General features: G+C 42.2%; 1 protein-coding gene across 2 annotated transcripts in view; it reads right to left on the reverse strand.

The window, feature by feature from the left end:
* Window positions 1-16,608, reverse strand: part of BMPER (BMP binding endothelial regulator) — a 249,313-nt gene that overhangs the window by 41,309 nt on the left and 191,396 nt on the right. The window lies entirely within an intron of this gene.

Genomic DNA, 16,608 nt, shown 5'->3' on the forward strand with positions numbered 1-16,608 from the left:
ACTTCTAAAATTTTATCTTAAAGAAATGAGGTTAAGCTCAACTATAACTGCAAATTATGTTCATTGCAATGATACTTAGAATCACCTTAAATGCTCAACATTAACAAAATGATTAGATAAACTATGTCACATCTATGTTCATATTAAATGAGTTAATATTTGTAAATCAATGAAAACTTTGGTGCACAATAAGTTCTAATAGGTATTTAATATGTGAAGAGAAAAAGAAAAAATAAAATATTATGCAGGCATTTAAAATGATCCTGTAAAGGAATATTTACTGATGAGTGAGGATGTGAATAATTTATTCTCAGACTGAAAAAACATGCTACAACAGTATACACAATATGACCTGATTGTTGTAAAATAAGTGTATGTGTGTATACATATGCATGTATACCTCAAAATTAAAACACCGGTTCTCTGGATGAAGTGATTTTTACTTTCTTCAGTCTATTTTTTTTTTTTTTTTGAGACAGAGTCTCGCTCCGTCGCCCAGGCTGGAGTGCTGTGGCGTCTCTCAGCTCACTGCAAGTTCCGCCTCTGAGGTTTACGCCGTTTTCCTGCCTCAGCCTCCCGAGTAGCTGGGACTACAGGGGCCCACCACTACGCCCGGCTAATTTTTTGTATTTTTTTAGTAGAGGCAGGGTTTCACCATGTTAGCCGGCATGGTCTTAATCTCCTGACCTCGTGATCCGCCCGCCTCAGCCTCCAAAAGTGCTGGGATTACAGGTGTGAGCCACCGCGCCTGGCCTTCATTGTCCATGTTTTCTAATTTCCTGTAGCATTCATAATACATGTGTAACACATTTTTGAGCTCAATAAGTTTGAATTTTAACTTGCTAACAGGAAGAATTTCATAAATTTTGTAAACTCCCCTAAAATTTTAAACAAAACTTATACAAAAGTTTCTATAAATGCTAGAAAACAATGGACATGTACATTCTTTTGTAACCATTTAGATAATACAAGATTTTTTTCTTCCAGCACTTTGGGAGGCCGAGGCAGGCGGATCACCTGAGGTCGGGAGTTCGAGACCAGCCTGACTAACATGGAGAAACCCCGTCTCTACTAAAAATACAAAATTAGCCAGGCATGGTGGTGCATGCCTATAATCCCAGCTACTTGGGAGGCTGAGGCAGGAGAATCACTTGAACCTGGGGGGCAGAGGTTGCAGTGAGCCAAGATCATGCCATTGTACTCCAGCCTGGGCAATAAGAGTGAAACTCCATCTCAAAGAAAAAAAAAATTATTTTTTCTTTTAGATTCATTTCAAAATTGATAGCAATTCCCACAGACCATAATTTTGCCTTAAATTGTTTTCTTTTTATAGGATTGAAAAGAATCTTAGCCTGTGAGATTCACACAGATTACCGAGGAATTATTTATCATATTCCAATGCCAGCTGAGATTCAAACCAAAGTCTTGAATCCAGATGTACTCCACCTGATTATTCCCAAATCAGATTTATTTTCCACAGACCACCCAACTGCCTCCAAATGACTGTAACATTCAAGCCTCGGCCAATCAACAAAGTCTTGACAACCCAATTGGATCAACAGCAAAGTCCATCTGATCGATTGTGCAGACAAACCATATTCATGAAAAGGTAACTGGGGAGCCAATTAAATTTGAACAAAAATCGTTGATGTGGGGCCATTGATGGGCAAAACCTTAGGTACAGCTCACCAGGACAAAGCCTCTGCTAATAATCTAGAACCAAAAAATTATGCTACTGAGTCTCTCATTTCCTATTTGAAATTCTATGAAACAGCAGGAGATTCCATAAACGCTTATGAAAAAATAATAAAAAGCTGTCTCTCCTCAATAATTTTTCCAATGAGTTGTTAACGGGACCATGTCACTGAAAACTAATTTAAGCATCAATCTTTCTTATGGAAATCCCAGCATTTACTTTCCTTGTTTTGCTTTCAAAGCAGGTTCAGCCATTGAACTTAAAAGAAAACTACTGAACCAGAAGGACTTTTTCTCTTGGAAACATTCTAAGGGCAAAAGCCATCTTTATCTTTCCACACAAGTTCTTGAGTTCATGTAAATCTCTCCTGAGAGACTTTAACCCCAGAGACCTACATCAATCTCTCAATCCTAAAATTAGTATCAATTGTTCCATACATAATTCTTCACAATTTTGTCTGATTATTCAGTTTGAATGCATTTATTACTCCAATTAAAAATTATAAATTAAAAAACAGTCTGATCCAGATTGGAAAGAATAGTTTTGGGGCTTGAGGCCTGCACCTTTGGCTTCCATAGAAAACCCTTCCCAGAGGCAGCTCATCCCGGATCTCCCTACGACACAACTAAACCTTTCCATCCTAAATCCATTCATACAGATTCTTCCAAATATCACAGGAACACACAGTATATAAAGTCTGAAAGCACATACAACAGTGATGAGGAAAGTGACAAACACACTACTTCTGTGATTCCAGACGAGCAGGCCAGCTGTTGTTCTCATCACTACATCCTTTCCTGAACCCTCTGGAGGCTTCGCAATCTGGCACTCACCCTCAGTGCTACACTAATCAAACAGAACAGGAAGCAAACGCTAACCTGTGAATCCACTTTCCTACTCTCTCTCCTGTTCCGTACCCTCACCTTCAACAAATACAGACACTGAGCAGGTGGGAAAAGCAGGGTGGGGAAGGAGCAGCCTGCAGGGAAGTTGTTGGAACATGCTGGCTTGGGATCCACAATTTGAGGTAATATGTCCTTTGTGCTTATAAAGCCAGGTGTCCTTTGCCCATGAGAAGACCAAAGATGATAAAAATGCAAACTACAGTGCAGAGCCAATGGATGGATACACGCCCAGCAAAGTCCACTGCACTCAAGTGCCAGCGGAAACCTTGACACACAGTTCAAATTCAGGTCGCTGCTTCAAAATCTCATCAGGAGCATGACTTCATTTGAAAACTTTCTAGGACAGCTGAGGGTTTTCCTTGGATGGCATTTCCCCCCTTGCTGTATAGTGACTGTCAGCAAGATTCTCTATAACATTAAAAACAAGGAGAATAAAAAGCAGCCCATTCTCAAGGGGAAAGAGATTTTGCAAGGATCAAAAAGAAGCTAGAGCAAGTGGAATAGAACTAACCCATTGGTACTGGTTATACTCAAGAAAGTCAAATTTTCAAAGAAACCTTTTAAGTGCTGACATACTTAGAATAAATTGGAGTAAAGAAAACGAATTTCTCAAACAAGGTTCGCAGCAGGCATCTGGCATGGAGGAAGTTTTAATCTTGAGGCAGAAATCATAATTAGTTCATCTTTGTTCTCCCTCAGAGCCTAACTGGTACCCACAGGCAGTGGGAACTCAGTAACTGTTCACTGAGCTAACCTCTTTTTACTATTTTATTTATTATACCAGTCGAGAAACCTGAGAAAGTATAACAAATTAATAGGAGAGCTGTTGGATGACCCAGAAATTAAACAAGGTAGAAGTTCATATCTCAATTGTGATGATTAATTTTTATATGTCAACTTGACTGGGTCATAGGTGCCCGATAGTTGGTTAGATATTATTCAGGGTGTTTATCTGAGGTTGCATTTGGATAAGATGAACATTTAAATTGGTAGACTGAGTAAAGCAGGTTGCTCTTCCTAATGGATGTGGGCCTCATACAGTCAATTAAAGACAAAAAGGCTGACCCTCCCCTGAGTAAGAGAGAATTCCTCCTGCCTGCCTACCTTCCAACTGAGACACTGGCTTTTTGCCGCCTTTGAACTTGAACTGAAACATCAGCTCTCCCTGGGTCTTGCAAGCCTGGTGGTCTTTGGACTGGGACTATGACATCAGTTCTCCTGGGTCTCAAGCCTTCAGACTCAGACTGAAATTATGCCATCAGCCCTCCTGGGTCTCCAGCTCGCCAACTCATCCTGCAGATCTCGGGACTTGTCAGACTCCGTAGTTGTGTAAGCTAATTCCTTATAATAAATCTCTTTTATACACATATACACATATCATATTGGTTCTGTTTCTCTGGAGAATCCATCTCAAAATCATCCTCCAACCCCTTCCATGACCACCCCGTCTCTTGCAAGAAATATTGTAGGCTTAGACTAAGAATAAAGCACCTGGTAGCATACGTTAGGGTGAAAATTAGACCTATGTAATATTCCAGGAAGTATTTAATGTTTGGGAACATTCAAAAATCCATGGGGACTATTAGGGGTTTTCCTATTGCAGTCCAAGTATTTGGCATCAGGTGAAAAGCAGCATTAAATAATGCATGTGCTTTCTATTTCCTGTGTAAATACTTCAGAAAAACATACAGACAGAAAAATGTAGTCCAAAAAGTTTCATTTTCTCCATTCTCATCATCAAAATCCATGCTAAAGTTTACAGGGATACACCAAAGGGACTTGTAAGAACATGGAACATCCACCCTTAAGTAAGAGAGCCAACAGCAACCACATGCTCTGTATGTCACTCAGTATGTCATAATGCTTTCTAGCATTGTGAAGAACACTGCCCAGTAAGATCAGTGACCAAGAGAAGACAGTGAAAGAAAATTAACATGGAAACTGTGTGACCTCAGCCAGTGGGCTGTGGGCTCCAGGAATGAGTTGACTTCACAATGAGGGAACAATTCATGAGACCGGTTCCACATGCCTCCTTAGCTTATCTAAGGTTATGATGCAAGTCCATTTCTACAGAGCCAGGTTCATTTCACAACACTGAAAAAAACAGAAGTGTACAACCCCCATGTAGGTCTAATCTGCCAGGCATCAGTATATCGAAAGACAAACAATCTCCATTAACCCGTCAATAGCACTGTTAATAATTGGACTTATGGAATCAATGCAGGCCTCTCACTGGTATCAATATTTTCAAATCTCTACAAGTCTTGCAGATCCACGTTGTAATCTGAAAAGGCATTTATTTGTTTTGTTTTGTGCTGTTTCCTATACTCAACACTGGCAAATGAGTATACATGCATAGCATTTTTAAAAATCGTACTAAGTACTTTAAATATATACCTCATATAACGGTTACAATGATGAGGTGGATATTAGATTATATGCATTTTATAGATAAGGAGATTGAGGTCTAGAACATTTAAACCATACTTTTAGGTACATACAGTAATGGTGAAGCCAGGATTTGAGCCCAAATGATTTGACAATAGGTTCTCATTTTAGCCCTTAACCAGACCTCAACACACCAAAAAACCCAATACATAGAGCACCAAACCTCATATGTCACACAGCCTCTACCAGATAAGGAACTGACATGACATGAAATAAAAAGCAGTCTCATTGGAGAAACAATCCTAAAACATAGAAAGCTGCCCTAGATTTATTTTTTAAAGACCAGAACACAGAAGAGAGGAGAAAAACACCTGGGCCTCAGTTGGTGTCAGATTTCTATTTTACTTCCGAAAAAAAACCTAACTCGAAATCCAAATTACATAACGCTCCAAATGACTCGCTTAGCCAGTTGCCGTTGTTCCAATTTGGTCCCTGGAGGATGTTAGTCAGAGCTACTCTGTGAGGTTTGGCAGAAATTAAAAAATCTGAGAGAATTAGCATTCTAATGTCCAGAGGATACAGTGACAAATTAGTTTGCGAATGCTCTTCGGTTAATATGCTCATCCAAATTGGCATCTCCCAATTGAGATTAAGATGCTGTGTGCTGAGTTGCCACACCCATAGTTTCTGTATGCTAAAAACAATTCTATAAAGAAAAGATTTATTCTAATTCTGATTAACTTCTCCTGCATTAAATCAACTACTGGAAGTCTGCAATGCCAGGAACCTCACACTAGGAGACGTGAAATACAAATGTGATCTAGTCCTCATCCTTGTGGCATTTACACCCTCTGGTTGAGGAGATGGGAAATAAGCCAAAGAAAGGACAGCAACAGAGGACCTAAATTCTGATTAAAGACCACGCAAGAAGCTAGACAGTTTGGTTAACAAGCAAATCAATGGAGTGGTCTATTCACAACTCACGTAGGAGTTCAGAAGAAAAGAAAAAGCATGTGTGATTGGTGAACAAGAAAGACCGCACAAACGTCATGAAATTGAGCTAGATATGGAAAGGTGGGTAGGACTTGGAAAGATAAAAAAGAATATTCTAGAAAAAATGGCCTGAGGCACAGCAGAGGAATTTATATACTCAAAGCCTGTCGGCCTGACTGGACCAGAGGTTTGAGAAACAAAGAGTTTATTTGAACAGGTAGGCAAGGTAGAGAGTAGAGCAAACCTTAGATGTCAAGTTAAAGAATTTGGAATTTTGTCTTGCCAGTAAGGTGGGCCATTTAAGGTTTCTGATGAAAGGCCCAAAGAGCCTAAGGCAGCATCTGCGTGTGGCACTCACCAGGCAGAGGTTGGGAGCAGATAGAATCTGGCAAAGCGGACAGCTTAGGAGTCTGTGGCTGTAGAGCAGGCTTGGGGGAATGAGGTCCTCAGACTCTATTGGGAATTGAGAATGGCAAGGAGAGAAGGAGAGCAATGCTGGCTGAGCCCTGTCTACATGCAGGTCACCATGCCTCCATGCTCCACATTCATTTTCTCACTGGGGTTGAACAACCACCCAGAGTGCAGCTCTTATTCATCTCATTTTACAGACAAGGAAAGTCAGGGAAGTTATCCAAATGTATGACCTGCAAATGGAAGAAAAGTGATATGTGCACTTTGGATAAACCAACAGAGTAGGTAACTAGTAGAGGGTATGAAAGGCAGGATGAAGTCAATCATGCCTAATTATGCCTATAAGGTTTCAAACAGTAAAAGACTTAAGGTGTTTCCTAATAAAAATACGAACCCAACAAGAGCACATTGGATACGTAGAGTCCCCTTTCTAGGCTAGCTGTTTGCCCTGGAAATGTCTGGAGTGTGCCCCTAGTAGAGCTACACAGATCACATTCTGTTTACTCCCACTCAGGACTGAGACGAGCTCCTGACTTGGCATAAGGCTTGTGCATCTAGTCTTGTGTGGCGCAAGTGTTGTTTTGCTAAGGATCAACAATACCATCTGGAAGACAGGCTTTGGGGGCTGGGACACTTAAGGCCTGAATATTAATCCAATGCTTATTTACCTAGAATAGACTGGGCCACCTTGGGAAAATGCGTCTAAAATCTGATGGTTCTATTCCCGTGATCCAGTAAAGGGCATCAGTGAACACTGTTTCAATGCTCCTCCAACTCATGGGCCATGTTAGTTTGAAAGAAGATGTGTCCCCAGTGCAAATGGAAAAAATAGTTAACTTACTTCAAGGCAAAATGGATATGCTGGAAAGAACACAGCTACCTTTCTTAATTGGAACTGTGAAGTAAATATACACTTGTACATTAAATTGTCTCTTAGTCAAAAAGTCAAAAAAGGATTAACTTCATCCTCGCTAAGGAATCCACCTATCAAAAATTATTTCATCCTCCATTGGAAAAATAACAAGACTTGTGAGTTGACGATCAAACTGTTCTCATCATTTTAGAGTCCAGATAACCCTGATTGGCCCTCTACGGTGAACTTGGTTTCCAAGAATAAATGTGATTGACTTTGACAGGCCCTCAGGTGCTTTTAGTTTTCTTCCAACATCGTCTAGAGGGAAGAAGAACAAAACTCAAATTGAACCTGTCTTCTTAGACCTTTCCTAAGGAAGTCCAGAGCAGGACATGAAGGCATGTATGATTCCACTGGCATGTTCACAACCTGTTGCCAGCCTCTGCTGATGTGCAAGGAATGTGTTTAGAATTCATGCAACATGATGGCCCTGACAGCTTCCATTGTGCACGTCATGCTTCCAGTTGTGATTCATCAATGAGATGAGATACAAAGGACAAGCAGTTGGCAGCAACATGACTCTACCAGCACACTCACAAATAGCCCAGAACATGTAGACACATTGGTATACAGCATCACGTGCCTCCTCCTCACCAGAGACCCTACTCTCACACACACCACACATTCCTAGCCAATTGCTTCTATATTGAAGGCAATTTCTGTTTAAAATAAATCCAGAAGACAGATCATTGAAAATAAGCAAATAAAACTACATGTATGGGGTAAGGAGCATTTCGGGGAATCATTTAGCTCTGAAAATAGATGAGTCATTTCTTCCACTTTCCCTTCCTCAACTGAAATGTGTTTCTGAACACATTTCACACCCATTTGTCAGGTTGGGAGATCCATGATTGTGTCATCTCATGTCCTTTCTCTCACCCAAGCAATGGACAGAGGGGAGGCCAGTTTGTTACCAGAGGCCAGGTAGTTAAGCATGTCTAAGAGCAGAATGTGTCTGAGTTCATTTGGGGGCTTCACCAGCCATCATGCCACACCCATGTTTCAACCCTAGAGTCAGACTGTTTGGTTGGATTGAACCACATTTTTCTTTTTCAGAGGTGGTTCTAGAAATTTCTAGAAAAAAATGGGAAAATGGCCCTGAGCTCAGTAAAGCTACAATCCAAGTGTCCTAAAAGGAGAGGTGTACAAAATGCCAAAAAAAATAACCCATGAACATTGCTTGACAAGTCTCAAGGTTTAAACACCCTGCAATCATTGTTATGCAGCCAAAGTTAGAATTCAGTTCAACACAACTCGCTGTGTCTTTGTTGATCATCCCCTCTGACTTCCTCCAGCGTATGCTGGGGTGTGTTGGGAGGGGGAGGAACATAAACATGAATGACAAATGGCCTCTTTCCTCAAGAGCTTATCTCTCTTGAGGGAAGCTGTCATAGAGAGGAATCACGGTAGTATATCTAAGGCCAAACGGAATTAGTGCATAAAACAGAATAACCGAAGCATTAGAGAGAAAGGGGGGACGACTCATCAATTTTCGCTGGAGAAAAGGCTTCTAGAAAGAAATAGTCCTTAGCCTGGGCTGGAACAGGGAGAAGCAAGGAACAGCAGCCCAAGCAAATGACGAAAGACATAAACAAAGGCCTGTCCAGTGGAAAGCACCAAGTGCATTTGGGGACTGCTAGACTGGATGGAGTACAATGTGGGTAAAAATGGGCAAATCTCCAAACATAAGTTGTTGCCAGGTGGCATGGGGCATTGAAGGCCATGATCAGTAGTGTGAACTTGATCTAATAAAGAGAGTCACTAATGCTTCTGAACATGGAGAGGATACACTGGGCTTCACAGGTGGCCCTTGCACCTCCAGGGTGAGCTTGACCCTGAGGAAGACTGGTTCTCTGTTTTCCTTTTTGATTCATTCTCTCGAAGGTCACAAGAGGCCTCCCTTTACAGCAGCCCTTCAAACCTGTAAACATGTTCCCCTGATGCTACCCTTGTATTTTAATCAGACTTACTTTTTCATGTCTTTCTCTTCTTTAACGAGAAGCTATTTTAAAAATCTATGTGCTTCCAAAACTTTTTCCCAGGCAAAATTCAATAGCAATCCCCTTCCCCCTCTGCCTCAAGGAGGAATGGGAGAAATGGCTGAGCTTCAAGTGCATATGATGCTAGGGGAGTCACTTGGAGCTTAAATTCGGAGGAAAACAATCTTCTGTTGGACTTAGCTAGAAAGGAACTCAGACTGGGCATCAACAGGCACCAACTGGAAAACAGAGGGGTAATGTATCACTCCCCCTGTAGAATACCAGGTTTCAAAACATATGGTTATGGGAAACATCTAGATTCTCCTGATAAATGTGATGCCTGCTGAAGTTTGACAGCCACAGGTCTAAAAGGACCTGGGAGCAGAAGTGCCAGGTCCACTTAGAGCCCAACACTAGCTTTTTGATAGTTGGGCATTAACTGAAAACAAGGGCACAGCTTATTCTCTCTATACCCATGTTTGTTCCATCATACTTCATATCCCTATTCCCAGAAGTGCTGTTCATGTCTCCTAGGAGTTTCTCTTCTTCCTCACAGTAAAATCCAGCCCCCATCCCACAGCCTGTAAAGCGCTGTATCTGCCCTTCCACTCTCCCAGAGGATCCTTCAGTGCCAGATACAGTGGCCCTTTGTATTTTTCAAACTCTCCAAGTGCTTTGTACTCTGCTCAGAAAGCATTTTTTTCCAAACTTGAGCATGGCACACTCCCTCCCTTCCTCCAGATCTCAGCTCACAGGGCACCTTATCCGAGAGGGCCTCCCTGACCACACCATGAGAAACAGCCCCCAGAGCCCAGCTTCGCTCTCCATCTCCTCCCCTGCTGTGTTTCTTTGTGGCAATCACCTCATATATTACGTATGTGTCTGCTTATTGTTATTCATCCACACCCTCACTCTAAGTTAGGAGGGTCCAAACTCAGCCCTGATCATAATGTGTCCCCTGAGCCTAGCAGAGTGGCTGGTGCAAAGAGGTCACTCCTCTCACATTGGCAGGAGCTGTGGTTAAATAAGAGTGCCACAAATACTCTAGAATAAGGAGAAAGGGAAATATCCATTCTCCACTCTTCAAGTAAGAGTCTCTAGAATGGCCTTGGGAAGAACACCTCTCTTCCACTCTATGTATGTGGTTAGGAGGGGCCTTGATTGGTCTAAACCAGTGGTTCTCGAAGTGTGGTCCACAGACCAGCAGCAGCATCACCCACCTCCATCCTGCTGAATCAGAAACTGTGGGTGTGGGGCCAATGATTTGCATCTTCACAGACCCTCCTGATGAATGTGATGCCTGCGGAAGTTTGACCACCCCAGGTCTAAATGGAGCAACTCATTTTACTTCCCCAACTAAGGTGATTGGTTTAGAAATGGCGACAGCCCCAATCAGAACCAATGAGGAGCATGAGGCTTGCTGGGGTTTCTGGGAGAAAAGACTTGCTCTGTTGTCTAATTTCTCCGAAGCTATAACCATGAGGAACTGGGAGGAGGACCATGACCCTACCTGAAACTAGGGCCAATGCAGAGGAAGCTGTGGCAAAAAAATGGAGAAAAGGCAAACCTGGGGGACCTCATGGAAACCTTGAATCAAGTCATGTGTGAAGTGAAATTCGCCCTGGCTTTTCAGTTACCTTAGTCAATTAATTTTCATTTTTACAAATGAAATGGGTTACAACTTTAACCACTTTAATGGGTTTTCTTCATAGGCAACTAGAAAAAGATCTAATTAATACAAGGTGAGTAAAAGTACCTATTGCAGCCAAATAGGAAACAAGGGATGCCATCAAAATGCAAAGGAAACTGACAGTGCCACACACGTGGGCTCCTGTTGCACGCTGCCCTGAGCTGTGACTCTCTACCACCTGAGGGGGTCCTGGGCCTGAGGTTGATATGGGAAGGGCCTCTTACCCAGTCCTGAAGACAGCCTATGGAAGAAAATGGGTGGCTACATGGATCAGCATGGCAGGAAGTCGGTCACAGTTCCCAAGAACTGAAGGACAGACCCCAGGAATCAGAGAGCAGGGATGAAAGGGTCCAGGAGGGAAATGAAAGGCCAAATTCTTGAGCCACCAATGCCTGGGGCTGCCTTTCACTGGCCTCTTGTGGCTCAAGGTCTGTGAAGGACCAAGGACAAAGCAGACACAAGTGACCTTACAACTCATAACTGTGAGCAATTTCACTGATTAGTGCACAATTTTCTTGCCTTATTTCTGCATCATCCAGTGATTATTTAAAAATTCTGTTAAGAGATTTTCCATCTGATGCAACTAATGAAGAAGGATGCCAGTGACACAGAGGTGACAGTCCGTGAAGAGGTGAAATGCCTTTTGCAGAAATGAGGGGTGCCGTGCGCCTGAGACTGGTGTGCCTTTGCTCCCTGCAGGAACACACATCTGTTGCACATTAGAGTCACATTCCATCTATTCCACAAAACAGTTACCTGGACTCCTTTCTCCTGCATGGGAAAAAAATGTCGTGATGCTTCTACTAAAATATAGATAATTAAAAGTGTCAATGTGATCCCAAGCCTTAAGTGGAAGCATTTGGACTAAACTATTCAACAACACAGACTAGGCCAGACTGGAAATGGAGAAAACCAACCCAGCACTGCTCAAACTGTAGTGTGTACAAAGATCATGTCCGGACCTTGTCAAATTTGCAGATTCTGATCAGGGGGCCTGGGGTGGGGCCTGGGAGTCTGCATTTCTAACAAGCTAATGATGCTGCAGGTCCAAGGGTGGTGATTTGAATAGTAAGGATCTAAACCTCATGCCAGTGTGGTGACATTACGGAATGTGTGCTGGGGAGTATGGCCATGTCTGAGCATGTATGTCTCTGTGTGTGTACATGGGTAGCAAGCATATCCTCCTCACCCCAGATGTATTCTGCAAAGGAACATGGCCCTGACTCCAAGCTTATCATAGCAAGTCAAATAAACTAGAACAGTTATTGGAACCTAAGGCCACTGCACCAGATATAATGAATCCAGTAACAGAATCCCTTTGAGAGCAAAGAGAAAATCCACTTTAAAACTCCACAAGAGGGATTTGTCTTCAGGGGAAAAATGATTTGACCCCTCACATGAATGAATCATAGACAGGTGAGATTCTGTGAAATTGATCTTATTATGCTGGAAGAGTACAGCACAGGAAGCACACAGAGCCTTTGGGATGGGTGCACAGGCAGCAGAAGGGGTTGGCTGCGTCGGCACTTTGGAGGTGCACGAATGCAGTACAACACTCCCTGGCCAGACCCCTTCCTCCTGCCTCTGGGACAACTGCCTCCTACCCATCCTTTTTAGCTCAGCCCAGATGTCATTTTCTCATGGAGGTCCTTCTCTGATTCATCTGCTTTTCCCCTCCCCACACACATACACATAGTAGGTCTGACCCTCCTGTATAAGATCTTCTTACACAACAAATTTTTTTCCTTCTTAGCATACATATCATAGCATAGATACATGTTTATTTCTGAGGATATTGGTTGAATGTCTTCTTCATTAACTGGACTATAAACTCCATGAAGACAGGAACCATGCTGTTTATCTCACCCCTGTAACCCTAACACAGAGCACAGTGCCTAGCATTTAATAGGGCTCAAAAAATATTTACATAACAATTGAAGAGAGAGAGGGAGGGAGGAAGGAAACAGAATTTCTTGACCCGGTGTCCACTGACCTGCACCCCAGGCAGAGAATCCCCTGTTGTATGCAAAGGTAGGAGTGCATTTTTCCAGGAAAAGGAGACTCAACTCTCTCAGAATCTCAAAAAAACAAACAATGAAAAAAAAAACAAACTGTGGCTTCTCAAAAGTCAAGAATCACTGAGTTGCTAATATCATATCAATTGAGAACGTCTTAAGCAAGATGTGAAAAAAAAAATCAGTTTCTTTCTTTAGAAACTGTTACTAAATGGTCCTTGAAAGCAAAAGATGAAAAGGGAAGAAATAGTTTACAAGCACATGACATTGGAATTAAAAATCCTAATTCCATGATGAATTCAGCCTTCTATAGCAGGGTGAGACACGAATGTGTATTATCTTAAGAATTAATACTGTGGACCAGAAACAAAAATGTGAGTAGAGAATGGCCACCATTTTGAAATCCATAAATTTCTCCTTAAAAGACGGATAAAATCGATTTAAAATTCAGTCAACATAAACCACAGCATATTATTTCCAAATAATTTTGACAATTTTGTCAAAATAGAACTAAACAGAAAATTTTGTTGAAAAGACAAAAATCTTTTACAAGAAAAAAATCCTTCAAAATGAAAATACATTATAGCACAAGAAATATTTGCAAATTCCTGGTGTTTTAGCATAGTTTAGAAAACACAGAAAATTTGGGGGTGAGGATGGCTTGCCAGCAAGAGCTATTACAAGATTATGGTGGTAATGGTCAAAAGCACAAGTGCTGCACAGGTCAAACAGATTTGGTTTCAAATCCTGGCTCTGCCTCTTTCTTGCCTGGTTACCTTGGACAATGTTGGTAACTCCTGTAACTCAGTTTCCTCATCCACACGGGGAACAACACCTGCAGGGAAAGCCCTTAGCTGCTGCCAGGCACATAGTGAGTACTCAAAAGTGTAAGCTCTTACTCCTGGCCTTATTATTGTTCTGTCCATTATTATTGGCACTGGAATACAAATTAGGCTTCCCAGACTTCCAGGCACGTCGCACATGTTCAATCAATGCCAGCTAATGTGATTGTCATTACCTCCTGTTATCAAAGGCAATGGGCTCATTATAGCAATATAGCCCTCTGTTTTCAGACATCTGATCTTTTTTTCTCTTGAAGTAAATACAAACCTCAGCTTTCCTGCAGTCCTTAGTTGCTATGTATGTCAATAAATCCTAGTAGTGGCCACAAAACTACAGGTCAGTATCTGCTTAATATCCTTCCTCCCTGGCTTTGATCACAAAGACAAAATGAAGACTTCAATTTCCTGGTTTCCTCTTCATATGGAAAAGCTTTCAGGGGTTCTGAAAGGTCTTCTGTCCCAAGTTCTTTGAGCAGTTCAAATGCATCTACCTTCATGCTCGCAGATGGGCCATTTGCTGGAGATACAATGAAGAAACCAGTTCACCCTCTCTCTCTCCCTCCTTTAAACTCCAAACACTAGGTAAGATGGTAAGGATCATAAAGAACAACTCTTTCATGTTAAAAGAATGATTAATTCCAGTATCATCACCAGATTTCCCCATTTCCTTGCAAATCATATATTTCCCTACTCTTTGTGCCCATTGACCAGACTCTTTAAAAGCCTGAAGCCAGTAAAAAGGAAGCAGATTTTTACAGATACATCCTGTTGGCTGTTCCGGGTGCATGGGCCTGCACTCCTGGCTCCGGGCCTCTCCCTCCTGTGCATGGTGGGAGAGAATTTGGGCAGCTCTGCACAGGAATACTGGGCTTCATTTCTGTCCAGCAACAAAGCCACATGTATCCAGTGTTTTCTCCTCCCTCCCTTACTGGGTCCTGGATAATTCATCTAAAAGTTACCAGGGTGGTTCCCCACACTGGCCTCTCTATGGAAAGCATCTCAGCGACCAGGAGAACTTTGACTCTGGATTCTAATTCTGGCTTCCCTTTACGACCCAGCCAAGTAAGTCCAGCACTTTCTCTGGGCATGACTTCATGAACGAGGAGGCAGTAAAACCAGTGCCCTTTTTCTTCCAAAAAAAAATCAGGAGTATACTTTAAACCACTATAGGCCAAGAAAATGCCACTGAGCTCAAATCACCACTTTGGTCTATCTAGGTGGCCATAAGATTAGTTCCTAACCCTTTTAACCAGGGACCCACATTGGATTCTTGTCTCTAATGTTTAGCAATTGATTGTACAAAAGAAACCTGAGCCCTGTTCACTCAAAGACTCAAAAAAATTCTTTGAGTAAACAGGGACTCAGAAAATTAAGTCCCCTTGGTGACCAAAAGGAATGTGGGGACCCACATGATCCTGGACTATTCTTGTAATTTCCTCACCTGGCACAATGGTTCTCAAGATGTGATTCCCGAACCCCAGCATCAACCTGGGAACTTGTTAGAAATGCAAATGTTCAAGCCCCACCTAGACCCACTGAATCAGCTCTGAAGGTGATTCCATTTCATGCTAAAGCTTGAAAACTATGGACCTGACACATAGACTATGTAATAGGTATAACAAACTACTTGAGAAATAAATGAATGATGAGCAAATGAAGAGTCCTGAGCTTTATTAAACCCCTGTTCAGTATAACCTGCCCATAGTTAATGGTGGAAAACACTGCAGCGTGCCCCCTCCATGTCTGGTGAATGCTGGTGCATGAAACTGTAATAATTTGGCCTCTGCCTTTGCTTTCTAATTTCCTGTCCACATAACCTGAAGCCTATGGCACCACCTCACAAAACAGTCTCTCAGCTGCCTGTGCCAGGCTCTCCCTAGCCTCCATGGCTGTGAACATGAAGTCTTCTGTAGCTGGAATCTTTTCCTTTGTTCTCTTCCTTTGTTCCTCCTGCTCCTCTTTTTGTCCAGCTAAACCCTACATATGCTTTTGGTTTTGGCCTAGAAGTCACCTCCTCCAGGAAGCCAGCCCCCAGGCAGAGTACATTTCTCATAGCATCCAGCATACCCTCTATCAGAAAACACAACCCTCTCTCTCCACATCCCTGGTAACTCGTTTTGCTCATTCATTAACCTGCCCTGCAAGCTCTGTGAGCTAGAGGACTCCTTTCTCATTCCCTGGAGGACTCCTTTCCAATTCCAGCACCTTGAACAGTGCCTGGTGTCATTACTTAATCAATCAATCATGACTGTAAAAGAATCTATGCTCTTTTTTGGTAATAGGTAATATGTGCCTATTTTAATTTATTGATTGATTTCATTGGACTCCTAGACATGAATAATTAACCACTAATCTAGAAAAGATGCCTTTGGATACACGAATATCATTTTCTCAGCACTTTCTTCCTTAATAAAGCTGCCAACCCCCAAGTCTTTTTTTTTAAATGTGCACACTTCTGAATATCTGGTCTCGGCTACACAACTGTTCAATCTCTGTGTGCAAGTGTCACGGACAGTGCAGCAGCCCTGCTGCTCATTTTACTTGCCAAGTCAGAAGAAAAATGAGACTGAGTCTCAGATTTCCACATAAACAGAGTACAATGTGTTGGAGTGTCCAGGAATGCAAAAGCCTCCACTCTTATTTCGTATTTGCACATGCCCCCATCAATTTTAATTTTTGCCAAGTTGATTGGGAAACGGACAAAGTCCTGGATGGCCGTCAAACCCAGCACAGCTCTGAGCCCGAGCCCAAAGCCCTGATACTGCTCCCAAAACAG

Source organism: Pongo abelii, chromosome 6 (genome assembly GCF_028885655.2).
Source record: "Pongo abelii isolate AG06213 chromosome 6, NHGRI_mPonAbe1-v2.0_pri, whole genome shotgun sequence".
Taxonomy (NCBI): Eukaryota; Metazoa; Chordata; class Mammalia; order Primates; family Hominidae; genus Pongo; species Pongo abelii.